The sequence below is a fragment of the Panthera tigris genome, chromosome B3, assembly GCF_018350195.1.
Source record: "Panthera tigris isolate Pti1 chromosome B3, P.tigris_Pti1_mat1.1, whole genome shotgun sequence".
NCBI classification, from domain to species: domain Eukaryota; kingdom Metazoa; phylum Chordata; class Mammalia; order Carnivora; family Felidae; genus Panthera; species Panthera tigris.
In genome coordinates, this window is record NC_056665.1 from 14,975,625 (window position 1) to 14,999,720 (window position 24,096).

Sequence of the window (24,096 nt, forward strand, 5' to 3'; positions counted from 1 at the left end):
TTAACCGACTGAGCCAGCCAGGCGCCCCTCCTCTCTATTGCAAATAATAGATTTCAAAAGCCATGTTTCTTCTTCCGTTTCTAGAATCAAAGTCACTCATGCATCAAGATCGTTCAAGAAAACCTGTGCGAGCGTAGGAGAGTGACGTAATTCTAGAGATAAGCCGGGATTTACCTTCATTTAATTTTTTAAGGAAATCATTTATTTGCACACTTCTGCCTCTTAACTTGTTTGAGTAACAAAGGCATCATGTGGTGCATCAGGGGTGACAGAGGACAGCATAAGCCCTGGTGAGGATCTTTGGCTCGAAGTTGTACTTCGATTCCCAAACCTGTAAGGTGCCTCAGGGTCCCCCAGAGGCCGTGTTGGGAGCACAGACCTCCGAGGCCCCGCGCCCAGGGCTTCTGCTTTGGTAAGCTTGGAGAGGGCCCTGAGAATCTGCATTTCCAACAAGCTCCCAGGAGATGAGGCCTGCCCCAGGCCTCTTCAAAGCGCAGGAAGGCTGAGGACCCGGGGATGCCTCATCCAATAACTTGTCCAGTAATTGGTATATTGATTGCTAATGTCACCATGTTTTAGTACCTATAAACCCCTCACTCTATTACACAGCCCCCAACAATCCAAAAAGTCATTGTTTATTCATTGTGACTCCCAAACTGGCCCTTGTCAGTTCCTGCTGGAAGGCTTGCTGATAAAAATCAGCAGATGATTGGACGCACACATTCTTAACATGACTGACCCATGACATCTCCGAGGGCAGTCAGGGAGCCTGTCATTATAGTACAATACTTCTCTTTCTTCCTCCTTATCTAGCCCCAGATGACTTTGAGATTTTTATTAACTCATTAATGACTGAAGATGTCATTAGAGCCACGAGAAGGTTCCCCCTCACCCCCGCCACCACTTCTCTTTCTTCTTCCTTTTTTTTTTAATAGGAATCAGCATACAATTTGCTCATGGTGGGGGGGGGGGCAGCCAAGACAAACCAAACGGAGGGACCCTTTCACTTTATTAGAATTTGAAATCTGATTGATGGGTACTAGGATTGAAAATCTGCACCCGGAAATACCAAGTTGTTCCAGAAATACGGTGGGCAAGAAAAACAAGGCAGTTCAATAAAGAAACAGCAACCCATAAAATTCAGCAGTTTCTATCATGTTGCAGGCTCAGTCTTTCCAACCTAACCGCTAAATTAAAAAAAATAAATAAAAATTCAGAGGAAGGCCACTGAAACCTCTAAATGTTTCTTACCTACACATTCATTAAAACATATCTTGTTTCTGCGTGCCTTTAATTTTCACATCTGCAGAATTGCTTTTAAAAATCAAATTAGATCTTTTGAAGGCACTTAAATTGCAACAGCCTTATGTTTTTTTATATGTTCCCCGGGTTTCAGCCTTTTTATCTGGGTTGTGTGTCCAATTAATGGCCTATCTCAAGGAAGTGCTAATCATTTCGAAAACTTGAGAATATAAAAAGCAAGCAGATTATTTCATTAGAACTGATTGGATTGAGAATAAGCTACAGAGGAAATGCTCAATAATCATAACTTTTTTTAGATGAGATCACCAAAAAGGTCAGTCACAGAAGGTGCTTTTCATTGCAGTCAAGTCTTTGAAGACCTGTTTTAGTTGTTTGGTTTTTTGTTTAAGTTTATTTATTTATTTTGAGAGAGAGGGAGAGAGCGAGCACAAGCGGGGGAGGGGCAGAGAGAGAGAGAGAGAGAGGGAGAGAAAGAGAATCTCACGCAGGCTCCACGCTGCCAGGACAGAGCCTGACCAGACTTGATTCCACAAACCGTGAGATCATGACCCGAGCCAAAATCAAGAGGCAGACGCTTAACTGACTGAGCCATCCAGCTGCCCCCAAAGACCTGTTTTCATTCCATTCCTCTTGGGGGTTCAGCTGTGGGCATGTCAGGAGGCCGGGTGGAGAGTGGGTTTACACTGATTTTATCAGGCCAGATCATTCACTTGGCAAAGAAAATGTCTGTTACTAGATGTATCTCATATGTTATTAAGTGTTTACAAAACTTTACTATTGTCAAAACACATTGTAAATTCACAGATCCTCATAATACATGGAGACTCTACTCCCTGAAAGAAAAAAAAAAAAAAAAAAAAAGAGTGTCCAAAGACCTAAAAAGATTTTGGCCCAAGGAAACTGCTGTCGATAAACTATGACCAAGATTGAAACATGCCTCAAGCTAAGTTTTTTCTTAAATCACCTAATTACATCTTTCTCTCGGTATTTACTGGCCTGGTGGAAAAATTTTCTTCATTAAATGTTATGTGAAATAGAATAATTAGTTAATATTTGCAGATTAACTAAATATAAAAATTGTGTCTAATTCAGCAGTAATAGCATTAAATTCTTTTTCCCCCTTTCTGTCCATGATGCCAACCACCAGATAAATAAGAGTCAAAAACCCAGATGTTTTTAAAGCTCCAGATGTTTGCTGTCGTATAGACATGGTCTTAATCTGCTCAGTCATAATCACAACGTTCTTTAATATCATTTGCCAATATTTGAGGCCCTTCCCCACCAAATTATGTCTAACAGTCCTGTTTAATTCATTCATAGGGGAAAACACAAAGATATTTTCTTCAGAAAATACTGAGTCCTCAACGGACTCAAAATACAGGAACACCAGCCAGAACGGTGCCCAAGTCTTTAGGTTGAAGAAAGTTTCCTATCTGCATTTTTTAATGATGAAAAATAATACAGCTTAAATGGATGGAATTTTAATTGACATGTGCGTGCTAACTTCGATTCTGGTAAGTCGTTGAGAATAACCAGCTCTCAAATGCAAATGGCGGCCATCTTTTCAACCGGCTCCTTCCCCAAACTCACTCCCTTGCTGCCAGGTCCCATAAGAGATGACACATTGGGAACAATTTCTGCTCTGGTGACTTTGGGTCAGAGAAGCACTAGCAAGGTAAAGCCTTGGTGAGCCTCAGCACCTTCGTGTTCTGTGTGACCCTGAGTTTGTCACTTAAGCACTGAGCCTCGATTTTTACCTCTTTAAAACGGGAATAATAACCCTGCCCCCAATAAAGCTGAGGATCTCATGAAAGAACTCTGGAACCACAACTGCAAATGCACATGATCATCAACATTTAAAATATTTTACCAGGGGCGCCTGGGTGGCTCAGTCGGTTAAGCGTCTGGCTTCGGCTCAGGTCACGATCTCACGGTCCGTGAGTTCGAGCCCCGCGTCGGGCTCTGTGCTGACGGCTCAGAGCCTGGAGCCTGTTTCAGATTCTGTGTCTCCCTCTCTCTCTGACCCTCCCCCATTCATACTCTGTCTCTCTCTGTCTCAAAAATAAATAAAACATTTAAAAAAATTTTTTTAATAAAATATTTTACCACGAAGTTTACATATTATTGTTTAAATATTATTACATAAAAGTATCGTGACTGTTAATGTGGAATCCAGGGGCACAAGAGAGACAGCCACACTCAAAAAAGATCTGGCCAGCTAGGGGCGCTTGGGTGGCTCAGTCGGTTAAACATCCACCTCTTGATCTCAGCTCGGGTCAGATCTCACAGTTCTTGAGTTCGAGCCCCTCATCGGGCTCTGCACTGATGGCATGGAACCTGTTGGAGATTCGGACTCTCCTTCTCTCTGCCCCTCCCCCACTTGTGTGCGTGTGCGTGCTAGAGCTCTCTCTCTCGCTCTCAAATAAATTAATTAATTAAAAAAAAAAAAAAGATCTGGCCAGCAATTTACTGTTTACAAGTTGGACACAGGAATGACCATAACCCCTGGGTGTGCAAAACAACGCCAGATTCTCCTCCCCTGCGTTCCTGTGTCCTTCCTGAACTTCACCTGGTTGAACTGAGAAATCGTTTTAGTACTACTCTCTCTATGGTCACTAAATAGATGACTCATAGATCCCACTGGCTGGGTCTGTATTACAATTAGGGCACTTCTGCCAATCGGGAACCATAACCTTGATGAACTGTTGGCCTTAACTTTGAGGCAGCTCACACACCCTCTTGGCCAATGGCAAAGACTCCAGCCTTTGCATATGGCAGTTTCGCGTCCTGCCGAATATTCAGACAGACCTCACGGTTTCTATCAAGGAACATTGCTCTCATGTTTTGTTTTGTCTTTTACTATTAACAAAGCGTATGTCCTGGGAAGTTGTCACGGAAAAACACGTCAACCTTCCTCCCAACAACGCAAGAGCGTGTCTAAGTGAGAAATCAGCTCCCACCCCTGTAAAATGCTAAGCACTAAAACACCTTTCCAGCATTTCAATCTTACACCTTTTTGTCATAGCTCCAAGATCTTTGGAAAATACCTCTAATTTTGAATTCTACTTTTAAGATATCAAAAGCTTTCCACAGGATAAAACAAAACAAAACAAACAAACAAATGGGAACAAAACGAATGAAAGGAAGGCGATGCGGTTCATTTAAAATTTGTAACGTATCTGCGGTGTCAGAATGCTCCGGTAAAACGAAAGCTCCCATATTAAGAAATGTCTTGAAAAGTTTAGTCTAACTTTGTGCTCAATTACATGACCGCTGGGCGGGCGGGGGGATGACCGATCGAGTTTTCGTTTCTTCGCCTTTTTGAAGTCACAAATCACCCATTAGCATGTTGCTGTATTCGAGTGCTCGCTTCGGAGAGCCAGGAGTCAATACAAAAGGAAACAATAATAGGAAAGGGAAAGATTGTACCGTCATAATAGGGAAAGGTGTGTGAGCTGGAAGAAAGTACAGTAGAGAAGCTCATGACAAGTCATGATAAATGGGTCGTTATAAAATTCATGTTTAGGCAGCACCAGGCCGGGGATAATGCCATTCGTCATGGCAACACTAGGCCGCTAATGAGCCCTCATTGCATATTCATGTTTGCTGTGGTTCTTTTCTCCCTCCCACCCTGAGCTAGTGCCTGGAAATACCTCCACCTCAAGCTGAAGCTCCACTAGGCCTTCTTCGTCTTCTCCTCCTTCTTCTTCTTCTTCCTTTTTTTTTTTTTTTTTTTGTATTTGTTATTGTTGTAGCAATTACACTGTAAAAGTGCTGCCCAAGATTGATTGCTCTGATCTGTAGTTCAATTGTAAATTAGAATACACATCCCCCAGGGACACACGGCCCCTATTTGTGATTAAGAAAAAAGCCCCATAATAGACTAATAGCTAAAGTTCTCTCTCTTTTACTTTCAGGCAATTAGCTTGATGAAATGGCCTCTTTTTGTGTACCCTGGAAGTATAAACCGATATCATAATGAAGTATATGATGTTTATTCTATCATTTTCACCTTGCAGGGTCTGCAGGAATGCATAAGTAATGGCCGCTTTGTCTAGTGCGTTTACTGATTCACAAGTAAACTATTTCTTAAAGATGCAGTGTGTGCATTTTGAGGCTCGACCTAAGTAACCCCTCCCTGTGGGCTCACCTCCCAAGGCAAAAGACTGTCTACTAAAGAGGCAAAAAACCGAATCGCTCAAGTCAGGGTAAAAGCCAGCTTGTGATATTCAAGAGCCATCCAACTACTGGACCGCTCTGGGCTGGATGAGGTGGCTGGCGCTCAGGATCAGTAAAGACCCCCGGGGCACTGTAGCAAAGTGCCCCGTGGCGACGTTGTGCCCCCCCGGGAGCCCCCGTGGTCAGCTGACCATAATGTATCCCTTCAGCTCCAAGAGTCGGTGGCGGAACACCAACTCGATTTCTCCTCTTGGGTGGCCGAAGGCAGCCCTACAATGTACTGGCCATTTTTAAACGTGTCGCACCCTCCCCCACTCCAAACGTCTTGTCTTTTCAAGATCCAAAACTTTGATCTCCCAAGTCGACAAGAAAGCATTCCTTAGCTTCCTACATGCACCAGCTGACGGAGGTATTGACCAGCAAGCCAATGAATACAACCACTTGTAGTTGGTCCATTTCCAAAGCCACTTGTGTTGTTCCTCTATAGTCTTTTAATATTTGTTTTCATTTCATTCATGAGGGTCTCAAGAGTAAAGGGGGGGGGGAGTGTTCCAACTGGCATGATAGAAATAAGAAAGAAGGAAAAACAGAAGAGAACAAAACAAATCTACCTTGGTCTAAAATGGTTTATGGTTTTATACTTCTCCAGATGTTAATTATGGTTCCAATTCCATAGTCTAATTCCCAGTCACTCATCAATAACCAGTTTGTACTACCCACCAAACGTTTTCTGGGCTTGTGTTGTCTGAATAAATTCATCCCTGTCCTCTTTAATACGAACCCGATCTGAGTCTCTAGAAAGTCATTTTTTTATAGCAAAAAGATCTCACTAATGTTTTTCGTACTGACCTGGATGTGCATTTTTAGATTTGTCAGATTGTAAAACTGATGTCTGAGAGAGAGTCTTCTGTTACAGATAAAATGTGTTTGCATTTCTTCCCAGTTACGCGAGCTACTTCCTGGTTAAATAAAACTTTTTGAGAAAGTTTATTACTATATCCCGAAAAGTGATTCTAATGTTATATCATTTCCAAACATGCTACAAAATGAGCTACCCAGGAATATCCCAGCAAAATTCACTTTGATATCTTTCTTGCTATAAATCACAAGGTTTTACCAGTCTTTATTTGGGGACTGACTTTCTCGTTCGCAATATTTATACATTGAATTGCTTGCCACGTAAATGATAAACCTGCAACATAATGTAAATTTCCATTGCTTTCAGAAATGTTTGAACGTCTGGCTGTTACATTGCCACCATATTTGAAATACGTTATTGTAAACTTTCAAGTGACGTTGAGCCTGGAAGGGTCTCGCCCACACTTACAGCACCTACTTCCAGTAACCAGTAACATTTTTTAAGGATACACTTATTGTACAACAACAATGCCTGATATTGACCAAGTGCCTTATAATTTTTGAATCTCTTTCAGACAGATCCCCTCACATGCATACTTCCATGAGACAAATGAGGCAAATAATTTAATTGTCACCCCAGAGTTGGAAGGGAGGACACTGAGGCTCAGAGAGGTTAAGTGACTTGCCCAAAGTCACAAGTCAGCAATCGCAAAGTTGAACCTTGTCCCCAGGCATTTAACTCCAAACTCTGACCTCCTTCTGGCTGGCCATGTTGCCTTTATACTAGCTACACATTCACCATTGGGAGTAACCCTCCAGAATCTCAAAGCTTTTATGAAAAACAAATCTTGTGATCTTCATTTATATCTGGGCAAGATAGACAAATAAATGTAAAGATCCGTGCGTGCGCACACACACACACACACACACACACACCTTGATAAAAGCCTACAAGGAAAGGAGGGAAGGGATGGAATTCACACAGATTGTTACCTACCTACCTAAATATAAGATAAAGAATCTACATTTGATTACTAACATATGCCTAGACTAGGTAGGTACTAGCCACAAAATTGAAGAAATTATCTAGAGAACTCAACTTTGAGGGACAGGGGGAAGACCACTCTTTTCAAGAGACATGGGTTTGTATCCTAATTTTCCAGAGGCTTGGTTGAGCCTTCTTATCAGACTTATCTCCAGGACCTTTACACACACCACTGCCTCTGCCTCACCCTTACCTCCTGTCACATATTCCCATAGAACTAATTCAAATCTGACCATCAATCTAGAATTAGCTCAAAGATCATTCCTCCATGGAGATGGTCCCTGGCTTCTCTCTCTCTCTCTCTCTCTCCTTGTTCCACATACCTCTTAGATTTGATCCACAAGTGAGCCTCCTTCGTCCCCATCCATAATGACCTTTTCCATCCTGAAGCCAGTGAAGACAGGATTTGGATCTAGAATCCAGCTACCGACTCTTCCAAGGGTGTGCTGGACCTGTCTACTGAAATGTCCCCACTGTCAAGATCACCAACGTATCAAAGTGCCATGCTCAGAGAGCCCTGAGATCAGCAAAGAAGCTCCGGGCCATTCTTTGCCAATGAATGGCCATGACATTGATGAGGAATGGCCACTCCTTTGTTGGCGTGGCCTTGAAATGACCACATAAAACACACAAAACAGAATCCACTGGAATAGGCCAAACCGGAGACCAAATCACCTCAGCCATGATTTCCTACGAAAAGCTATTCCTGCCTGAACATGAGAAAGACCTCAGAAGTGAACCCAAAACAAATGATCCCCAAACAAAGAGTTTATAAATATGTCCAAATCCCAGATGGGACATTCCTTAAACTTAAGGGAGAAAGGAGGGGCCGTATCATTATGTCATTCATTCATCTATCCCTCCATTCAATAAGTCATTCAACAAATACTTATTGAACGTTGAGGAGATAATCACAACAGTAGACATCATCCTTGCCCTCACGGAACTCACAGTGTAATAGGGGAGACAGACATGTAATTGTATCATCGAATATAAGATTATATATGTAATGCATGCAAGAGGCATCAGTACAGATAAAATGAGACTCTTGGTGGCAACTTCATAGAGACAGACGCTTCAGTATAGAAAGTCTTACAATACAAGCCTGGAGAATGAGGTTACAGATGAAGGTACAAGGGGGAAGCACGGGCAAAGGCCCAGGAGTGGAACACGGCTTAGCAAGTTAAAGGGCCATTAAACAGTCCAGCGAGACTGGATCCCTGGGACCTGGAAGCAAAGTGGAATGTGACCAGCCCGGGGACATAGGAAGGTTGGGCCAGACCATGCAGGGCCTTTTAGGCCACAGTAAGAATTTTGGATGCCACCTGGAGTCCAGCGCAAGTCATCTGAGGGGCTTCTGAGCGGGAAACGCCCAGAATCACATTGGTAATAGGCTAGCTGATGATAGTACGGTGACAGTCTGGATGAGGAACCTCGATGTTTAAAGCGTACAATGGTTTTCTTTTTCTGGCACGGTGTACCATCCCCGCTCTAGGGAACCACATCCCCCTTACCGCTAGAAAACAGACCTCTCTCCACCCCCTGTTCTGTGCGAGCCCAGCTCCGGGCCTCCCAGCGTTGAGCAGGGAAGATCTGGCGTATCGGGCATGACATCAAAGAGCATCCGAGTCAGTTCTAAGAAACAATGACCGCTCTTTTGGTAGCAAGCCCTCCGTTCACAGGCAACAGCCAGAGCTAGGAGATGCCATATAGGCTCTGAATGAAGCAGGCTGTCCAAAGATCCTGTAAGCGGTCATTCTCAACATCTTGAAAAGCGGGTCACAGGACATGCTCCTGAGTCACTTTCCCGCACCCTTTGACCAGGTCAGGACCTACTCACTTTGAGCCCCCCGCCCTGTGGTAGAACCTCTGCTGCCATCACTTGTTAAGGGTCTTGTCTTCTCCACTCGACAGTAAGAGCCAGAGAACGGGAGGTATGCCTCTTAATCCCTTTATGGCTAATGTACCTGTTAGCGCTCAGTAATGGCGGGCTGTTTCATTTGCTCTGTGGTATACAACTCTGTGTTGATTCTTTTTCTGTCTCCTTCTGGGAGTTCCTTGAGAGCAGAGTCAATGCCTCCAACTTTGTGTCCCCAGTTGGTACTTGCTATAGGATTGATTATTTTCTTAGTCAACTAATACACGGATAAGGGGTCCTCGTTAAGACAACCAATCCTACCTCCCCTTGAGTCAGCCACAGGCTATGCAAAACCACATCATCTGAGGATATTTTACACCATCAATACTTACCAGTGAGAGATGTTCCTTAACACTGATGGTCAATGCATTTCTCCATATTAATATAGACCCTAAAAGAGAATGCATAAAAAAACTGTTTAAGTCCAAATAAGGTCTATAGCTGCGATAACACTGCTGAATCAATTTCCTAATGTCGACAAGGTACTATGGTTGTATGAGATGCTATCCTAGGGGGAAATTGGGTAAAGAGGACAGAGGATCCCTCTGAATTATTTTTACAACTTCTTGTGAGTCTTAAAACTTTTCAAATAAAATAACTTTTTTAAAAACACATTTTTATTTTTTGTTCTTATATTCATACGCCTTCATATTTTTATTTATATATATATATTTTTTTTTAGTTTCATATGTATTTGTAGAACAGCAAAGAACCATCGTAAGGATTAAATGATGCTATCCTGCACGACACTAGCATAGAGGAAAGGCAATGCCCTAATTCTGGGCATTGTTCTCCTGGTCTGATCAGGCTGGCATGTCAAATATGCTGGAAGGAGAGGGAGGTACATTACTTTTGTCTGATTCAAGCTCATCCTCAAAATGATGTTTTCATAAACAAAGCGCCGACGGCTATGATCTTATCTTCTCTTTTCCTTTTATCCTAATTCAGGTCAATAACAGGTATTTCTGCTGTCTTCTGCAGATTCCAGGTTTTGGAAGAGGGAGAGCTATTATAAGCTACAGGGAAGTGTTAGTGAAAAACTCACAAGAAGCCAGCGTGCCTTTAAAGTTCTTTCTACCTTAACATGTCTTTAAAAAAAATTAAGGCTAATTTTATGTATTTTTTAAAAAATATTTATTTATTTTGAGAGAGAGAGAGAGATCCCGTGCAAGCGGGGGAGGGCAGAGAGAGGGAAACAGAGAATCCCAAGCAGGTTCCACATCATCAGCACAGAGCCTGACACAGGAGCCAAACTCACAAACTGTGAGATCATGACCTGAGCCAAAATCAAGAGACAGCCGTTTAACCAACGTAGCCACTCGGGTGCCCCAGTTTTCCTTTTTTTACTTTTTATTTTTAAGAGAGAGCTAGAGAGCGAGTGGGGGAGGGGCAGCGAGAGAGGGAGACAGAATTCTAAGCAGGCTTTGCATTGTCAGCACAGAGCCCGACGTTGGGCTCGAACTCACAAGCCGAGAGATCGTGACCTGAGCCGAAATCAAGAGTCAGATGCTTAACCGTTAAAGTGCCATTTTAAAAAGAGATGCTTCAAACAAATAAGGCTGGTGTTTGTGCTCCAACCGTGTTCCTGGAGTTTTTTTTTTTTTTTAATTTTTTTTAACGTTTATTTATTTTTGAGACAGAGAGAGACAAAGCATGAACGGGGGAGGGTCAGAGAGAGAGGGAGACACAGAATCCTAAGCAGGCTCCAGGCTTCGAGCTGTCAGCACAGAGCCTGACACCGGTCTTGAACTCACAAACCGGGAGATCATGACCTGAGCCGAAGTCGGCCGCCCAACCGACTGAGCCACCCAGGCGCCCCATGGAGTTTTTACATCACACGTTCAAGAACCCGCGGTGGGTTATGCGCATAACAATGTGGGTCATTGGATCAAAACTCTTCTGAAGCATAGTAGGCAGTTTTTCTACAATTGAGAGATCCGAGAACCACCCACGGGAAATTCCTATGCACGGAGATCGAGGTAAAAGTTCAGTTTGGCTTCAACATGGAAATTTAAAAAGGACTCCCTCGGAGTAAGAAGCTGCCATTTATAATACTGTTCGGTTTATAAGCTTCCGGTAGTCCATACCGCGAGAATTACCCCCTCGTTTTGTGATCACATGCTTAAATTAAGTTCAGCTCGAGGTGTGATACCGTAGCCGCATCTTAGTGACCCACAGGCTTGCCCAGAAAAGATTCAGCAGGATACGGTATGCCAACCAGGTGCAGGAAAAGAACGCCTGTCCGGTTGCTAAAAAAGCTCATCAGAGAAGGCCATCCATCTTTACTTCTTCAGGATAATATCCAGAAGCTGTAAAGACAGAGTTTCCCTTAATAAAAAAAAAAAAAAAAAAGGAGAAAAAATGCAGAACTGTTTTTACCATTTGCCTTATTGATGCGGGAACCAAAGAAAACACACACACACACACACACACACACACACACACAATCACCTGTGGCTCCGCCAGAACTGAGCGATTTCTTCCGCACAACCTTTTCAGGAGCAAGAACAAAGCTTTCCTCCAAAGAAAATCCACTTTAAAATACCCACAAGATTCTGCAGCTCTTTAATGCTTGCCATGGGCCAAATCGTCCAATTAGAATCAGTCACTTTAAGTGCTAAAGTCATATAATGCTAATAGATCACTTTATAATGTGAGCAGTTTTTAAAAGTCGTATTTAATTTTCCATTATTACTGTACTGAATGCTAGCTGCGTCCGTCCATTCAGTCATAGATTCTTAAGTCCAGAGAGGGAGGGGACAGGATGCCGCTGGCCGAGGCATTGCTCGATTCTGGTTTTAATTCTCAGAGAATTAAGAACTCCAAACAGGCCCGATTTCAACCCTCTTCCTAAATGTGTTTGTTGTTATTTCTGAACCAAAGGATGGGGGCTCCTTTTGGTTTCATAATTATTTTATTTCCAAACATACAGATCGGGGCAAAAGCCTCACTGATGTGTGTGTGTGTGTGTGTGTGTGTGTGTGTGTGTGAGCGTGTGCACACACGTGTGTGGTTTTCTTTAAGAAAATGAAATGAAGCATAAAATAGCCCCTTAACGGTAACCTAAGGAATAAAACAAAATCATTTACAACACACGGGATTGTTGCAGGATATGTCAAGATTAGATGGTTTAAGGGCACTATCCCGAATGTGGAAGCAATTATAATGAAATTCACGACTCATTAGCAAACATTCCATATTGTGTTTCTCATTTCTGGGTCAATGTTACCGGGAAATATAGACTTAAGATTGAGATGTTTCATTGACTTCGCCGCTAGATTATATAGTTGGACCACGCAGTGACACAAAGCAAAGACTCCACGATGAAGTTCCTCGTTTCTCAGACGCTGGCAATTTGGTCCTCGAGCCAAGTATGAACAAACTAACCTCGAGAGCATATTGGGAAGAATTAAGTTGGTGATAGAAGGGTTGACTAGCGTGAGACAAATAGGAACCGGCGGATGGTGGGGGTGGGGGGGTCGATTTCGCATGCACACTGCTTGGTATGCAAAATGCCTGGTGAACTCAAGTACCCAATACTGTACGTAATGGGAACCAGATGTCTAACAGAGAGAGAAAAATATTTTATAGCAATAAATGTGACATTGGCTCTTAAAAGGTTTGCCGCTTTTAAACAACTTCCCCGTCTTACTTTCCCTCATGTTTCCAAAGAGCTTCGAGTGGATTGTGTAAAGAGATGATTTGCCTATTTGAAAAAAGAAAAAGAAAAAAAAAAAGTGTTTCACCTGCCGCGGACTTCTCAAATAAATGCATATGTAAGGAGAAATGATCTGAAAGCGATAATTTGGGAACGCATTCGTTCACGAAAGCACTGTGCTCGGCGATGCAAAAAGGAAATTGAGGCAACTAAAGCAAAACTCCCCCTGCCCCTTGCGAACTCAAACTCTACAGGCTGCCACGAGGTGCGCAAAGCTGCCATGAGGTCGTGGCACGAGGGAGTCTGGGGAAAGAGACACAGAGCGTTTTGAGAATTCACAGGAGGAAGAGGAAACTCCTGTGCTGGCAGATCCCACGGAGGAAGGTCTAACTCCATGTATCCCCCATCCACCCCCTTTTCTGCACCGCACGGACGCTGCTCGGTGCGGCTCTCCTGCCGGCCACGGCAGCGGACAGGCACTAAGCCCCCCTGCTCTGTCTGTCGGCCTCTCCTACCCACTCCCAAAGCAAGCCTGCCTTGGCTGCCGGGGTAGTGGTTCTGAAGCACGGATGCCATCTGGGAGTCAAGCGGTGGGCTCTGTAGTCAGGCCTGAGGTCCCCTTCCTGCTCTGCCAACTGACTGGTTGTGACCTTGGGGAAGTCACTTAAGCAACCTCCTTCTATCCGTCTTTCCTCATCTGTAAGGCGAGGGGAATAAAAGCACACGTCTCCTGGGCTCGGTGTCAGGACGTAATGAGGTTCTGCACATATCGTACTCTGCAAGGTGCCACCATTGAGGTCAGGGCACTGTTAGTAGGCACTCTTTGTAGCTATTCTTTGATCAGTCACCAGCTCCAGTTCTAATAGCAAAAAAAAAAATCCAAATTCCTTACTTTGGCATGCCTCCCCAGCTCTTTTCTCTCGGTCCCTTCCTTCGAATATCCAACTCCTCTCCCGTCCCATCTGTTTGTCACCACCCAAGCAGGCCTCTGTGCCCAAGCCCCAGTACCTTTGCACATGCTATTCTGCTCACCATGGGTGGTCCACCCTCCGCCTGAGCAACTTCTTGCTTACCCTGCAGCCCTCCTTTCTAGCACAGCTCTCTGGGGAAGCATAAAGGCCCCTTAACTAGGCCTGTGGTCATAAGCCCGTGGCTCATCCAGATAGCAAACGTGGTGGGGACAGTGCTAAAAAAGAGAACCCAAGCCCTGGCTAACGGATCAGCCACTCCTCACTGCTGCCGGGGTAAAATGAGGGCTCGGAATTACCAATACTTCCATTTTCTTGTTTGTTTGTTTCCAAAGGGAGACAGAAATCTCCAGTTGTTAACTGCTGGCAACTAAAAATGTTTTAAGTGCTGTAGCTTTGGACCAACCAACACCCTCTGGAGACCATCAGGCTAACCGTGCGGACCTTGGCTCGGGAATTTCCTTACGCGGAACCTCCTCCATTCTGGCAAATTTAACTTGGACCTAGAATTGTGTGTACATCTGCTTGTCCAACAGACAATGCTCCTTGAAGACAAGGAGGCTGTTGGGTTTTCTCAGCACAGTGGATGGCTCAAAGAAGCATCTCACGGGATCTCATGTGGATATTTCCTGAGCCAGGAAGCCAGGGAAGGGTCTACAGGTGGATCATCCCCAGCAGGTCAAGGGATCAAGGGGTTCTTATTTCCAATATTCTTATTTCTAGAGAGGAAAGACTGCCTAGGGATCATTCAGCCCTGGTCAGTATCTGACTTCCTTAGAACAGTCTAGAACTCTTCCTCAAAGCTCCAAAGCCCACTCCGTAGTTAGCAGGAGTCAGCTCTGAGAATATAAACCGATCCTTTAAGCCTAGTTTATACACAAACTTAATCTGCACCTGGCATGTGAGCGCATAACTGAACGAGTGAGTGAGATCTACTCGGAAGAGCCTCCATTTAAGTGTCCGATGTAAAAATCAACAAGTAAGTAAATAAATAAAAGAAATGTCAGATGTGACCCGGTTTTCATTTTGTTGGAAGCTGAGCATACAACAGATCCTGGACCCAGAAAGAGACACGCTGTCTCTGAAACTGTGGACAAAAAAAACATGGGAAAGCCTGGGGTGTAGACAACTTAGATAATTCAGCAAAAGCAGTGACAGTTCTGAACTCTTCAATGTCCATCATCTGTGGTCTGAAGATGCAACTTCCAGCACTTTTCTTAAGAAAATCATGCATGGGGCGCCTGGGTGGCTCAGTCGGTAAAGCGGCCGACTTCGGCTCAGGTCACAATCTCGCGGTTCGCGAGTTCGAGCCCTGCGTCGGGCTCTGTGCTGACAGCTCAGAGCCTGGAGCGTGCTTCAGATTCTGTGTCTCCCTCTCTCTGCCTCTCTCCTGCTCGCTCCCTGTCTCTCTCTCAAGAATAAATAAACATTTTTTTTTAATTTTTAATAAGTAAATAAACAAATGAAAGAAAAGCATGCGTAAATATTTGGGGATCTTCATTACAGCTTTGATTATAATGCTGAAAAACTGGGGGGTCGTTTCATGAGTAATTACAGACAATTTAGGATTTTGATCATTCGTACAACCATCCGCAAAAATCTACTGAAGGCTTACTTGTGTGGCAGATTGTGTCCTGGGGATGTTTGATACATTACATCACTTGACCATATTGTTATATCCATGTTACGGATGCGGACTCTGAGACACAGAGTGTTTAAGTAATTTGCCCAAATCACATACCAAACTAAGTGGCAAAGCAGGCAGGACTTAGTGCTACCTAACGCCAGAGTTTGAGTAGGATGGTCCACTTTCCCCATAAATATTCAAACATCCACAGCTGTCCCAAATTTATAATCTGGAAGAATGGATAACGACACCCCCCCCAAAAAAAAAAGCTTATGAACCATGATTAAGTGAAAAGAGCAGGTGGCCAAGGAGTGTCCCCTCTCTCAACTATTGTTAGGTGGAAATACCAGAATCCCACAGATACAGCTCCCCCACTGAGGAAGGATGTCAGATACGAATAAAAGACCAGGGCACAAAATTCCCTGCGGGAGTGAGTGCCAGGATCCAAGCAAAGCCTGTCAGCAACTGTCTTCTCTACTTGTCTCTTGCAAACCACCTTCTCCAATAAAGCTTTAGGCTTCCAAGTGAAAATTCCAATTCCCACCTTGATGTGCTGTTATGGCTCCAGATCCTAATATCATCCGGTTTCATCCTAAGGCGAGAGCAGATGGCCACAGAGGTTCAATTAGCTGGGGCCCGAGACTGTAGATGTGTAACAGTTGAGTCTACAAACCGGGGGCGCCTGGGGGGGGGGCTCAGTGGGTTAAGCGTCTGACTTCACCTCAGGGCACGATCTCATCGTTCATGGGTCCGAGCCCCGCATCGGACTCTGCACTGACAGTGCAGAGCCTGCTTGGGATTCTCTCTTCCCCTCGCTTACTGCCCCTCCCCTGCTCAAAATGAATAAACTGAAATAGTTTGTAATGAATAAATACACATTTAAAAAAAGAGAAAACAGTTGAATCTGTAAAACAGCAAACCACCCGAAGGAAGGCACTGCCCACTACGTAGATGATAGTGGTTCTATTTTGTTGCAAATCAAAATGCTGAGTATGGAGGGGTCAACAATGTTGATGTCTACGACGTTTGTTTCCTTATGGTGTTTTTGCGGGTTCTAGGTTTTCCACAGCAGGTATGTATCGCTTTTATACGAAGAGGAGGAAAGGATCCCAGTCTGCATGAGGATTAAAAGTGAATGTCTATAGTGGATAATATTTGGAGACCAGAGACCAAGACGAGGGGGGAAACATGTCTTTAGGGGTGATGGGACATAAGACACTCTTACCAGACAAAGGTGGGCAGCTGAGCAACATATCCCGCCTGGAAGTCCGTGGGTGTGGACGAGGCTTCACCACGAAGATGTCAAAACTGTATCTGACAGAGATGCTGGGCGTTGGGCACACCAGGGGCCATGGCCCTGCGACACGCCAGACAGACGGCACCTAAGATAAGACAAGTCAGACAGAGAAGAAAGGCATGAGCTACATGGACGGAAGTCATGGTGTTAGAAGGCAACAGACAATGGCCCCAAGGAGGGAGCCCTCAATGAAAATACAGATTTGCAAGCGGGCAGGTGAGTGGGACGGAGAAGGGCAGGGAGAGCTACTGGTCTGACAAGGGCAGCGGAGAAGCCAAACTCGAGGGAGAGGAAGGGGGTGGTGCGTCTTTTCCACGCACAGAAAGTATAAGGTGATGACCAAGGGAGAGAAAGTGATGGAGACAGCTTTCGGATCACAGAAGAATAACGTGGTTGAAAGCAGGGATGGTTGGTTGGAATGCAGGTGAGGCAGGGGGAGAGAAAACAGGTCACAAGATAAGAAGGTATCAAGAACAAACACGAGGGCTTGGATAAAGCGAGCCGGAACACCCACTCCAGAGTTAGGGGATGTTAGCCGCAGCCATCTGATTCGCCCGCAAAGCCCTCCCGAAGATAAGAGGCCAGTGCCCCCCCCCCCAGTGCCTCAGGCCTCTCCACACGCAAGAGCTGACCTTGTACCCCACTTGGTGCATATCCCTCTACCGCCCCACCCTTCTGGAGCCAGGATATTTCATTCGTTTGCGAGGATCACTGGGTTGACTTTCAGAGCTCCAGCTAGACAAGAAGGTTTGAAGGTCGAGAACAGGGGACGTCGTGACTGGACATCTTGGCGGTTTTCAGCCACAGCCACAGCTTCTGGAACACTCCTCAGATCCAGAGGAAGCGTCTGCGTGCCTTCTCCTTGAATCTGAGCTGAGCTTCCTCACTCGTGGACCCACAAAGTATTGCCTGGGCCGGGCCAGAGAGGAAGGTTCAGCTTCCACCTTGCTCCCCTTGGGTTACTCGCCTTGGAGCCCCCAGTAGACCAGGAGAGAAGCACAGGGATGAGATGTGGTGGGACGTGAGCAGGACCCAGCCGAGGCTGCGGCGAGGGCCAGCGTCAGTCCTCGCGTGCCGGTGGGGAAGCCTTACGGGCGACCCCAGCCTAGGCCACCAGCGGACCTCATCGTATCTTCCGATACGTTTTCTCTCTGTCTCACCCTCCACAATTTTACGTTCCTTAGTGGGGTTCTTCTTGTCTTCCAGTCTCTGCCTCACCCTGTTTTCCGTCTCTCTCTCTCTCTCTCTTCAAATCCAGAATTCTCCCCTTTTTCTTTTAATTTTTTTTGAATGTTTCTTTATTTTTGAGAGACAGAGAGAGACAGAGAGACAGAGCACGAGCAGGGGAGGGGGAGAGAGAGGGAGACACAGAATCCGAAGCAGGCTCCAGGCTCTGAGCTGTCAGCAGAGAGCTCAACGCGGGGCTCAAATTCACGAGCCGTGAGATCATGACCTGAGCTGAAGTCAGACGTTCAACCGACAGCCACCCAGGCGCCCCAACTCCCCTTTTTTTTTAATGGCCAGGGGACTTGTGGAAGAGAGCACCACATTCTCTTATACCTATAGAAGGCTTCTGTTTTCTCTTTTTTGGCATACATAAGCTCAGATCCTTTAAAAAATAACCGTTCCCATTTTTGTTGTCCTTTGCTGCTACTATCCCTCCTTCCTGAAGGATCTCTGGGCCTCGGGCGTACTTTTTGGGTTGTAAAAACTATGAACAAGGGGTGCCTGGGGGGCTCAGTCAGTTGAGCCTCTGACTCTTTTTTTTAAGTTTATTTTTACTTATTTCGATAGAGATATAGGAAGCAAGCAGGGGAGGGGCAGAGAGAGAAGCAGACAGAATCCCAAGTAGGCACGGGGCTGTCAGCACACAGACTGATGCGGGCCTCAAACTCACACCCTGTGCAGATCATGACCTGAGCCAAAATCGCGAGTCAGACGCCTAACCGACGGAGCCACCCACGTGCCCCCCGGGGGCTTCTGACTCTCGATCTCGGCTCGGGTCATGATCTCACACTCGTGAGCTTGAACCCTGAGTGGGGCACCCAGCTCCGCACGGAGCCTGCTTGGGATTCTCCCTCTCTCTTTCTCTTTCTCTCCCCCTCCCTCCACTCATGCTCGCTCTCTCTTTCAAAAAACAAAACAAAAACAAACATCAACGACCACAATTGTGAACGAGATACTCTCCCCAGTGATGATATTATCTAGCCTCTTCTGGAAAGCACCGTTGTTCGGGCCACCCTCGGATCTTCCGGTCGCTGTCCCGCCCACCTGCTGCGGGGGAGTCCTGACTCGCTTTCCCCAGCCGGGACAGGGGTGTGCAGGCTGCAGCTGATCAGGAGCTTGAGTGGGAAGACAGAAGGGTGGGGGATGGGGGGAGGGGGTCAGGATCGCTGTGAGGACGCCCCAAGTGCAGCTCCAAATGAGACCTCCTAGGAGGGGTGCAGAGACCACCCGGTCACCTTGCTCAGAGAGGGGGTGACGCCCAGAACGGTCACCGAGCGGCTGGTTGAGCAATGGAGGCTGAGGGATGGGGCAAACACCGGACCAGGACACGTCCCCGCTCACTGAGTGGAAGGGAGCGTCTCCCACCGACGCTGCCCCCAAGGGTAGCCTGAGCCACCACCTCGAAATGCCACCTAGGTGGGTGCACGTGGACAGATTCAGGCGCTTGCACAGATGCCCAGAACTCTGGAGGGGCACAGCACCCCCCCCCCAGCAATGGCAGGCACGTGGCTCAGAGGACCGCGTGCGGGCCTGGCCGAGCGCACCCCTGGCAGGAAAAGTAATACCATCTCAGGTCAAGGAGAAAGCCCCGCAGCCCAAAATAGCCGCCCTTCCCAGTTGCCACACGGTCTAAAATTATACCATTGAAGATTTATTCCTTTGCACACCTCGCTTCCATGGGGGCCCGGCCTGGAGCCGGAGGGGAGAACCCATAAAATGTCTTCACGTTAAGGTGTAAAAGGCCCGGCTGTTCCACAGAGTTCTGTAGGGGCGGGAACGGAGGGAGGTGTTGAAAGGAGAGGAAGAAGGCAAAGGACACGTGGGTGAGGGAAACCAAAAGGGCACTTCTCCCATTTCAGGGCTTCTCCCGGAAGGAGCCTGGCAGACTGCTACCTCGTAAACCCGAGGCCCGCGCACTTTGCCAGTAAATTTGAACCGTGCGTGCAAACAATGCTAATAATTGATTCCTTGAAAATGCCTTTCTAATACATTATCGTGCAAAGCTGCACGGGCCTCTCCTTCGAATTGCCTACATGGGAAAAAACTAAAAGTGAATTAAGGGGCAATTAGAAAGAATAAACGCTGTATGCCTATCATATTCTGGAACACGGAAGGAAGCTACAAGCAGGCAATCAGGTCATTTTAACCAAAGCCTCCGTTTTCCGTGGGGGAAGGATTGCCTCAGAAATTCAGACAAAGCCCCTGTCTTTCTAGAAGTTTGGTTAATCTGACCCCAGAAGACCCAGCAGTAACCAAAATAAAAGCAAGCAACCGCTGTTGGAAATACACCTCCAGTCCCCTGTTTCAGCTGGCAAAAGTGCCATCCGATTCCATGTTTCAAGTCCTTAAGAAATAGACAACATTTCAGGGGTGCCTGGGTGGCTGGCTCAGTCGGTTAGGTGGCCACCTGTTGATTTCGGCTCAGGTCACGATCTCCCAACTGTGAGATCAAGACCCACGTCGGGGCTCTGCACTGACGGCTCGGAATCTGCTTAGGATTTTCTGTCTCTCTCTGCCCCTCCCCTCCTCGTGCTCGCTCTCTCTCAAAATACATAAATAAACTTAAAAAAGAAAAGAAAAGAAAAAGACAGTATTTCAGAAAAGTAACCACGGCCCTCCCAACCCCTGTGCCGCCCTCACCTAAGTCACTTAGCGGAAAGCTAAGCGCCACGGGGGCCACCGATGAGTTTTAGGCAGAGGCAGGGACAAAAACAGGGAACCGAGAAAACAAGGAAGGAGACAGGAAAGAGAGAAGAAAGGGTGTGCAGGGCTGAGGAGGAGAGACCAGGTGACTTCCCCAAGGTCATCCAAGGGAGGTGGCTGGGGACACGGCAAAGTGCTTCACACCCACTGGTGTCTAACTAAGTTCCCTGGGTTTTTTTCTACTCCGACGGTCTTTGGAGTTACAGAATGTCGGGATTCAAGAAGTGTAACTCCTGGGTCTGTGGGAACTTACTGGACGATTTCTATAACTAAGGCTTCCCTTCTCCACCTCCATTCATTCACTCACCCAACAACTAAGGATGGAGTCTTACCTCCTGCCAGGCATTGTCTGGGAGCGTGGGTTCACCTTCATGGAGATTTCACACAGATGCTTGCTTGAGGGCCAGCTCAACCGGCCCCTTTTCAGTGAGTTACTCCCTGACTGTGCAATCTCATGGGGCCCCTTCCATCCTCTGCCAACCACTCTTCTCTAATTTTCCCGTAGTACTTAAGACGACTGGAGACCATGTCGTTCACCTTTATTCACTATGTCGCTGCTCGTCTTCTCTAGGAAATTGGGTCCTTCAAACAAGGACCCTGTCTCATTCAACGCTGTCCCTCCAATACTTACAATGATTCCTGCACGCAGTAGATACTCAAAAAAAAAAAAGCTGTCCAATAAGTGGAATGAATACCAAGGAGAGCTTTTTTCCGGTGCCTACTATGTGCCAAAGCCATATGAGACTATTCACATCAATCATCTCATTTAATCAAGATCGGATACACCAAAACAGAAAATACCTGACGAAGACAGAGTTCTAATGATGGCGAAGCGCTTGGAAAAATTAAAGCAGAACTTGAAACGCCCGGACCCCGGGCCCCTTCATGCAAGAACAAGGGCCATCCTGTGACGTTAAAAGGTAACAAATTTAAAATGAAAAAAAAAAGGAAATACTTCTTAAAACAGCGTATAATCTACCTGTGGAATTCACTGCCGCAGGGTATTATTGAGGCAAATAGTCTAGCAAGATTCAAGAAAGGATTAGACATTTATATGAATAGAAATAATATTGGCAGTTACACTAACTAGGTTAAAAAGTTACAAGGCATGGCCGTCCTGGGCTCCAGGGCATAACTGTTCACCAGCTGGGGTGAGGAAGGAATTTCCCCTCGCGACGGAGCATTGCATAATTGGCCAGATGCGTGATGGCTCGGATTTTTGCCGTCTTCCGTAACATGGGCAGACGACTGCCCAGGGAAAGCTCCTGGAGAAGGCAGCCCAACGACTTCTTCCCATGGCGTTTCCGACTCCATACTGCACAATCCCGGATAAGAGGTAGGGAGTCCGCAGAAAGTCCTTTGGGGGATTCACACCCGAAAATGTTTCCACTTCCGAACAACAGAAACGGTGCAAAATAATTTTCTTCATCCTGATGATGAAAATATTTCATGGGCTGATATCGGGCCCCGGCTGTAATCTTATTAGCGCCCAGAGGCTGTATGGGCATCTCTAAACCTCAGCCCATCAGAGTCCTGGGAGAATCTTCTACAAAGGCATCACCCACCCATTTGTCACATCCGTCTAACACTGTGCCTTACGCACCCGCGCTTGCAAAGGTGTGTCTAACGGAAGTGCCTTTCTGCAGGTGCGCTAAGGAAAGCTATTCATAATGCCGTCCACTCGCATTCCAAAGCTTTTCTCGATTACACTGCCAGGCACAGACATGGATTCTTGGTGATGTGTGTCGTGCATTTTTTTTTTCACCCTACCATGGAAAATCCAGAAGGCAGTCGTGAGCCTTACGTCCAAATCCAAGCGTTCACGGCAACACATTGCAACTAAATTCCTCATGAGACTCGACTGACTTCACAAACCTTAGTGTCGCAGGTGTAGACGAGGCTCCGAAGAAACCGTAGGGGCGTCTGGAGCACCAGCGAAACAACACCCCCCACCCCACGTCGGGGGACAAAGAACATTCTGCAAGCCAAAACACAAGGGGACATTTTGATTTAAACCTTCAACCCAGCCACGACCCTGAAAGCTTTCAAAAGTAAACAGATATATAACAAAACGCGACACAGATGTACACGTACGTTTTTTCCCCCCCGGAATCAGACACCACAGTTGCCACCAATATTGTCGAATGCATTCTCGCACAAAATAAGTTAAGAACTGCCAGTCTAGGGCCTGGTCCTCAAGAGAATTCTCAAGTCTCTTTGGACAAAGTCTTTCCCACCTAAATGCAAGATTTGCTTCCTTGTAAAATTTACTTCCTTAAATTGGCAGAATACTATTAATTGGATTCTCTCAGCGAAAGAGAGAATTAATTCCCATCCAGAGAAAAGACTTAAACAGTAACTGTTGCTTCAGATACCCACCTGGCATGTTATTGGCTGGTCGCCGATGAGCTTTTTCAACTTTGGCGCGTTCTCTTGGTCTAAGCTTTGCTACGTACTTTTCAGTGTGATTACCAGAAGAGCAAAGTTTGGCAGATTTGTGTGTGTTGGTGCTGGCTTGTTTGGGGTTTGGAGTTTGGGGGCTTCTTTCCAGGGTCTGTTGGGGGGGGGGTTGGGTGGCTAATATATGTTCTTTACTTAAAATTATCCGCATAAAGGATGCGTGGGTGGCTCAGTCGATTAAGCGTCCCGACTTTTGATTTCAGCTCAGGTCATGATTTCATGGTTCGTGGGATCGAGCCCCACGTAGGGCTCTGTGCTGACGGTGGGAGGCTGCTTGGGATTCTCTCTCTCCGCTCCTTATCCGCGTACACGTGGGTACACGCTCTCTCTTGTTCTCTCAAGATAAATCAATAAGCATTAAAAAATAAAATTATCCACACGTCATGAGGAATGATAAGATAAGAGTGTAAACTCTGTCGTCAACCAGGATGGGGTTCAATTCTCACCCCAGCAGTCCGACCTCAGATAATCCAGTGAACCTTCCTCTTTATCTGTAAAGTGGAGACCAAAAAAATCTGGCTTAATCTGGCGAGCACACCCAAGGAGGCAGTGATTACAAAGGATCTGACACATCGCCTGTCATATATTAAGGAGACAATAAATGTTATCCATTATGATGACTGAGCATATCTTGCCCACATATCTGTAATCATCAGGAGTACACATCCTATCCCGATGTTATGACATCATTTGCCAACCAACATCAAGAAAACATTTGATAGTTCCATGTCCCATATTCTCAGGTTTACATTAAGATTCTAAGTACTGTAAACAATAGTTTAAAGAACATCTTGGAGGGGCACCTGGTTGGCTCAGTCCAGTGGAGCATGTGACTCTGGATCTCGGGCTTGTGAGTTCCAACCCCATGAGGGGTGTAGAAATTCCTTAAATAA

General features: G+C 45.9%; 2 long non-coding RNA genes across 6 annotated transcripts in view; both read right to left on the reverse strand.

Annotated features, from left to right (window-relative positions):
• LOC102972919 overlaps positions 1 to 18,068 on the reverse strand; it is a 69,175-nt gene extending 51,107 nt beyond the window's left edge. For all 5 annotated transcript variants that reach the window (XR_006218431.1, XR_006218432.1, XR_006218434.1 and 2 more), the window contains exons 1-3: positions 17,446 to 18,068; positions 16,742 to 16,898; positions 9,596 to 9,654 (exon numbers count right to left, since the gene is read on the reverse strand). This is a non-coding gene — a long non-coding RNA (uncharacterized LOC102972919). The remainder of the gene's footprint in view (positions 1 to 9,595; positions 9,655 to 16,741; positions 16,899 to 17,445) is intronic.
• Positions 18,069 to 18,790: 722 nt separating this feature from the next.
• Positions 18,791 to 23,413, reverse strand: LOC122239392. Its single transcript, XR_006218436.1, has 3 exons — positions 23,123 to 23,413; positions 21,076 to 22,721; positions 18,791 to 19,155 (listed from the first exon to the last, which is right to left on the reverse strand). It is a non-coding gene; the product is annotated as an uncharacterized LOC122239392 (long non-coding RNA).
• Between the last annotated feature and the right edge of the window lie 683 nt (positions 23,414 to 24,096).